This window comes from Macrobrachium nipponense, chromosome 39 (assembly GCF_015104395.2).
Source record: "Macrobrachium nipponense isolate FS-2020 chromosome 39, ASM1510439v2, whole genome shotgun sequence".
NCBI classification, from domain to species: Eukaryota; Metazoa; Arthropoda; class Malacostraca; order Decapoda; family Palaemonidae; genus Macrobrachium; species Macrobrachium nipponense.
In genome coordinates this window covers 17,088,262-17,094,948 of record NC_061099.1, presented here as the reverse complement: position 1 = coordinate 17,094,948, position 6,687 = coordinate 17,088,262, and positions in this window count along the sequence as shown.

Sequence of the window (6,687 nt, the reverse complement as noted above, 5' to 3'; positions counted from 1 at the left end):
GGGTTGGTTTGGTTCAACTGGGTCAAGCAGGCTTTGCAGGAGGCAGACAGACAGCTAGCTGCAGTGGTAACTTCTAATAGACAGGACATTTCTTTCCTCTCCCCACGTAAGGAGATTTATGCAGTTCAAGGTAACCCTTTGGCTGGGGTCAGGTTGCCTCTAAACGAATCTGTTGAGGCAATCTGTCTGGGTCTCCAGCGTCAACTAGGGTCATAGGAATTTTGCTAAAGGAAGCAGGTGGTTTAGGGGATCTACTGCATAATCAGACTAAGGTGCTTTCACACACTCTTTGGATGTTATCAGGTTTGATGGGTTTCTTGAAGAATGATGGCTATGTCTCTTTGGATCAGGGCGTTTTTGACAGCTTAATAAGTTCTGTCTCGATGGGTTTGGCACACCAGGCAAACATTCTGGCTTCGTCTGCGATGTTTGTGATCAAGAGAGAAGGAGTTTCTATCTGAGTCACCTTTCCCTCATTATCTGGATATGCACAAGATGGTACTACTGAGAACATCATTAGCTTTAGCTAATTCTTTGTTTAAGGAGGGGGACATGGCCAGTATGACGAATTTTGTCGCTTCCAACACGGCAGTTGAATCTCAACAGGCAATGATTAGGGTAGCATCCCAGGGTTTTCATTCACTAAGAGGAGCTCTTAAGTCTTCGCCATCTAAGAGAAGAGCTTCTGAGTCTCCCCCTAGAACCCCTAAGAAGGTGCAGTTTGCAAATAGGGCTTTGTCAGGTTCTTCGTCTCCTTCTAAGCCTTCATCGTCCCAGGATTTTACCAAGTAGGAGATATGTCCCTCGTCTATCCAGGTGGGAGGTTGTCTAGCCCCTTTCTGGCAAGTATGGAAGGAGTGGGGAGCAGAGGATTGGGTGGTGAAAGTTCTGAGGATGGGTTATTGGATCCCTTTTCACTCCTTTCCTCCTTTGTCATCCTCGCCCGTCAACCTTCAGAATTATTCCCAGACCTCCATCAGGGGGATAGCTCTGGTTAGGGAGATTCAGGCCCTTTTGGAGAAGGGGGCGCTAGAAACAGCCCCTCCCTCTCCAGGGTTTTACAGCAGAATCTTCGTCGCATCAAAATTCAGAGGTCTTTGGAGGCTAATTATAGACCTTTCGGGCCTCAACAATTGGGTGGTTTCAATAAAGTTTCATATGGAGACTTCACAGTCGGTGCTGCGATCAGTCAAGAGGGGGGATTGGATGGTATCGGTGGACCTAAAGGACGCATACTTCCAGATCCCAATTCATCCGAATTTCAGAGGTACCTCAGGTTCGTCTCCTTCTCCAGCACCTTCCAGTTCAAAGTTCTCCCCTTCGGGCAGACCACTTTGCCACAAGTGTTTACGACAGTCATGTTTCCAGTGTTGGCAATTATGCATGGTCGGGGGTACAGAATATAAAGGTACCTAGACGATTGGTTAATTCTTGCCTCCTCCCTAGAGGAGATTTTAAGGGCGAGCGACTTTCTATTGAACCTGTGCAAGATTCTAGGAAGTGGTTTAAACTTTGCCAAGAGTTGCCTGATTCCAACTCAATCTATGACCTATTTGGGGATAAGGATTCTCTCTCTTCCTTTGAGGGTTTTCCCAACCCCGGAGAGAATCCAGGTGGTCCTCCAGCAAGTAGAGGCATTTATGTCCAACAGGGAGCAACTGGTATCAGCTTGGAAAAGTCTCTTAAAGACGATTTCTTCTCTCTCCCTTCTTGTACCAGGGTCTCGTCTCCGGATGAGTTCTCTTTAGGTATGTCTCAGGAATTGCTGGGACTTCTGCAACGAGATCACAGTTATAGCCTGGAGCGATTCTTGCCTGTCGGATCTTCTGTGGTGGTCAGAAGAAGTGCATCTGACCACCAGAAGGCCTATAGACTCCTTTCCAATGACCATCTGTACACAGATACCTCAGATCAAGGTTGGGGAGCAACCTTGGAGGAAACTCAGGCTTCAGACCTTTGGAGGGATCAGGGACGAGAGAAGTTAATAAATCTTTGGGAACTTAGGGCTATAGAAGAAGCACTCAGGTGTTTTTCAAGCCTAGGACACAACAAAGTAGTAGTGCTGTTTTGCAACAATGTAACAGAGGTTTTGTATCTGAAGAACTCGGGGGAACAAGATCAACAGAACTCGGTACAGTAGCTCAAAGGGTCCTGAGATGGTGCGAAAAACAGTGTCTCTTCTCCCCCAATTCATATCTAGGAGTCTCAAGGTACTTGCCGACTCATTAAGTCGCTCGCATCAGGTACTAGGAGGAGAATGGACATTGGCAAATAAATCCACAGCAACTAAACCATCGTCTTCCAGTATATTTCTCTCCAGTAGTGGGTCCCGTATCGATAGGCACCGATCAGGTAATCAAGAAACTGAGGGAGACCGTCAAGGTGTGTATGACGCTGATAGCTCCTTGTTGGCCACAATGCCAATGGTTTCCAAAACTCTTAGAACTTACAGAAGTTCCAATGACCTTTTTATACGGAAAGATCTTCTCAAACAATCACATTTTCACCACTACCATCAGAACCCTCGTGTGCTGAACCTAGCTGCATGGCGACTGTCAAGTGAGCAGCTAGACAAACCAGACTCTAAAGCTGTGGCTTAGACAACACGTAAGCTCTATCAAGTCAGATGGACGACATATAGGAGCTGGTGTCGGAAAGAGGGCCATTCCACCTCTAGAGAGTCAATAGCTAAGATAACTGATTTCCATTTATTTCTCAGGAAAGTCAAACCGCTTTCGTATTCAGCTATAGCGGGATACCACTCAGTGCTCAGCAATACATTTAGATTTCTTCTCCTTGAGATCTCGAGTAGTAAGAGTATACATGATTTACTATGGTCTTTTAAGATCAAATGACCAGTACTGCCAACTTGGGCCCCTCCATGGGATTTGTCGGAAGTATTTGGTTTTTTATGCCCCCCAACTTTTGAACCAATCGAATCTCAGACATTAAGACAATGAAAAAGGGGCCTTTTCTTACGGCGCTAGCTACAGCTAAAGGGTGGGTGGGCTCCAACCGGTGTCTAGGTTTGTCTCTTACAAGGGAGAGGATATGTACTCGACTTTTCTACCGGAATTTGCGGCGAAAATGGAGTCGGAGGTTAACCCTCTCCCATGTTCATTCAGGGTCCTTGCCCTACGAGAGTTTGTTAACTGAGATCCAGCAGAGATGTCGCTGTGTCCAGTGCGAGCACGAAAAGTATATTGGTCTAAGGTGAGAAACTTTGTCCCCTCCCTTGTACACTATTCGCCTCTCCGTGGAATCCTTCCCGTCTGCTTTCAAAGAATGCAATTAGCTACTTCCTGAGGGAGGTAATATCTCAGGCTTCGTCGGGTTTGCCTTCAGTATCTTCAAGCCCGATACTACTCCAAGCGCACAGTATTCGGGGTATGGCCACTTCATCTTCCTTTCTAAGGAATTATTCAGTGTCTTCCATTCTGGAGGCGGCTTCTTGTGTTTACCCTTTTCTATTTAAGAGACGTTCAATTCACTTCACCGGAAGGCTAATCCCTTAGTCCGTGCATAGCGGTGAATTCTATTATCTAGGTTAGGTTTGCTAAGGTGATATTCGGTTAGTTTTAAGGTTCTGACGTTAGCAAGATAGGGAACTCCTTTGGTCTCTAGAAGCTTAGGCAACAAGGATAGTATAGTCAGATAAATGTAGTTTGGTACATTTCTAAGTAGTTAGTCTCCCTACGAGAGTCTGAGGGGTTGCTCTCGTAGGCTAGGCCCTTACATCGAAGCGGAGATACCTCATCAGAGTCTGGTCGTAGGCCCTTCTCAGCAGCCTAGATGGGTTAACAGGAGGGACAACGGCTCTGCACACTGCTTCTAGCTCCTCCATACATGAGAGGCTATGAATGGGAGGCTCATCGTACTCATTCACATCTGAGAACTTTGGAAGGTAGTAGACTTTAACAGTACTGACCAGACTGATGATCAAAGTACTCTCCAGCACGTCTCTTCACCGAAAGGAGTAACAGATAGTGAGTGTACAACTAAACAATGGTACTATGTAGAGTAGATGAGTGAGTTACCATCTTTACGGTCGCTAAAGAAACGGACAATAGAATTGATCCCTCCTCTTCTAAAAGTTGTTAATCAGGCTAGTTCAAGTGTTCAGGGAGTGTATTGCAATATGGAGTTTTCATAATAGAACTAATATTGTAGTACTTACCTGAACACCTGAATGATTCCCACCCTCCTTTCCCCACATCAATTTGAACTTAAATAAAGCAATTAAGGAAGGTAGGTTTGGTAATGCTGGCTGTTAAAATTCCTAATAGTGGAATTGGTAATTGAGAGCTAATGGGATTAGGGCTAGTTCGGGCTAATGGGATTAGGGCTAGTTCAGTTGTTCAGGTAAGTATTACAATATTAGTTTTATTATGAAAACTTCATACTTAGTCCTTGAGAGGATAAATGTTACTTTCTCTTTTGTTTGAGATATATACAGTTATATCCTTGCAACATTTCTTACGATTCATTTACGTATTGCTGTGTGGATCCCTGCCACAGTTAAGATGTATTTATCTTGGAAATATTTTTTCATCATTATCAGTTAGACGAGATTTTATTTCGATACTAGCAAGTTAAACTAAAGCTATTCATATTTGCCTTTTTCAATCTCTACTCTGAGGGCGAGAAATATTGTCCAATCTGTGCCCATTATTAAGAGTTGCAATTTGTCGCTAAGATCGTGCACCCTTGACTTCTCTCTTACGATGTTTCCTAAACATTTAATTTTTGTCTCGTCCCATTCCGCTGTTCTTATACTTTTTCGTGCTTTATTTTTTTTATAAGTTCATTTTCCTATCGCATGGACGAAGATAAGCAATACGATATAATACTTTTCCAGTTCTTTACCTTTTAGAGTGCTGGCATAAACATGCTTACAGTATTGTAGGATTTTAAAATAAATTTCAAGAGAAGCGGAGAATAGTTTCGTTATGTTAGAGATAACTATACTTGTCCTATCCATTCTTGTGTGCATAACATTGATACAACCGGTGGATAGGTATTCGATTGTAAAGTCAGTTTAATTGAAGAAGTTGGCATTTCAATTACTGTGCATTCGAAAGTTCCTGTGTTTATTTAAGCATGTAACATTAGTACAGTTGGTGAATGTGGTTTATATTGTAGATTCAGATTAGGGTAAAATTTGCCCATTTTTTTTTATTGTTCATTCGAACTTGGATTTGTGCATTTTTCTCACTGTCAAATTTTACAGATTTGCTCTTATTCCTTCGCCAACGCAGTCATGGAAATCACGCCCACCTCACAGCGAACGGTGATAGGAATGATACTCGGAGCCCCGTATAGCACTGGGGTCATGGTCTTCATGGCTCTTGGCTACTTCTTGAGAGACTGGAGGACGCTCCATCTCACTTCTTCTGTTTTTGCCTTCTTGTTATTGACAGTCAGTTGGTGAGTCTAGCACTGATGAGTGACATTGCAACAGCTTCAGTACACAAGATGTCCTTGGTAATGGTGATGGTGTTTCCACGCAAATGATTGACATGGAATGATTGTGCAGTGGGCTCAATATACTCTATTAAAAATATCACTTATTTTGTATTAAAATAAAGAAATTATATTTTCTTAAGATATTACGAATTTATAGGATTACTGTTGAACCAGAGTTTAAGATGATTTAAGAGAAGCCCATGTCCTTTTTTGGGTGGTATTTAGTTGATGATGTTCCTTCCTTCATCTCTCAGTGGAGGATTTACAGGTTATTGCTTTTTTGTAATTATGCTATATATATGATATTACTTAAGATTTTTGCATTAATTCTGTTGGTTGTTAACGAAGTGCAGACAAAATCTGGATAATCAGAGTCAGATGTGAAAATTTAAGTTTTTCCTAAAAACCAGGGCTGTCGATAAATCTCCCAGATGGCTTGCGCAAAACAGTTACTTGGACGAGGCAAAGGAAGTTTTAAGGAGAGCTGCCGATTACAACAAAGCTACGCTTCCAGCAGCCTCAGATCTTCACCAGATTTTGTTTAAACTGGCTGATGTAAGTTACTTGTTGATTCAAGAAGGTTTGTTGTTTGTACCAATTGATATAAAGTATGAATCATTTTCTAGACCGTTGGATAAATATAAGAGTGAATGCTTGCATTAGTCTCTTATGTACCAAGTATGAATTGGGCTGTGCAAAGTAAAGTTCCTATTGGTATTTTGTACATCACCAGGAGGGGAAAACCTACTTGAAAACTGAGACGTCGTGTACGAGCACGCTAGAGCTAGTGTTCAGCAACTTCCCAATAGCTGTCATAACACTGGTTACTCCTATGACGTGGTTTTTGATGGCCGTCGTCTACTTGGTAATACCTCTGAATGTCAACAACTTTGGAGGGTAAGTCTTCCAACTAGGCAGTTCATGACATATCCAACGGTATTCAATATCATCTCTTATTTCTATATTTCCTATTACCTTCTGTTGCTTCTTTTGATTAAGCATAATGGTCTTTGGAAAATTAAATTTCAAGTTAGTGGCTCCTGTGGACTTGTTCCTTACGAATCAGGTTCATCTTCTGAATACCTCAAGCGAGTCTATAGCTCATTTCCCACTTTATAACTAATTGTAGCGATTTCCTCTTGCAGTAACCCATTTGTTTATGTCGCCCTCACTGGATTGATGGAGTTGCTTCCTGCAATTGTAGGAATCATTTTTTCTAAG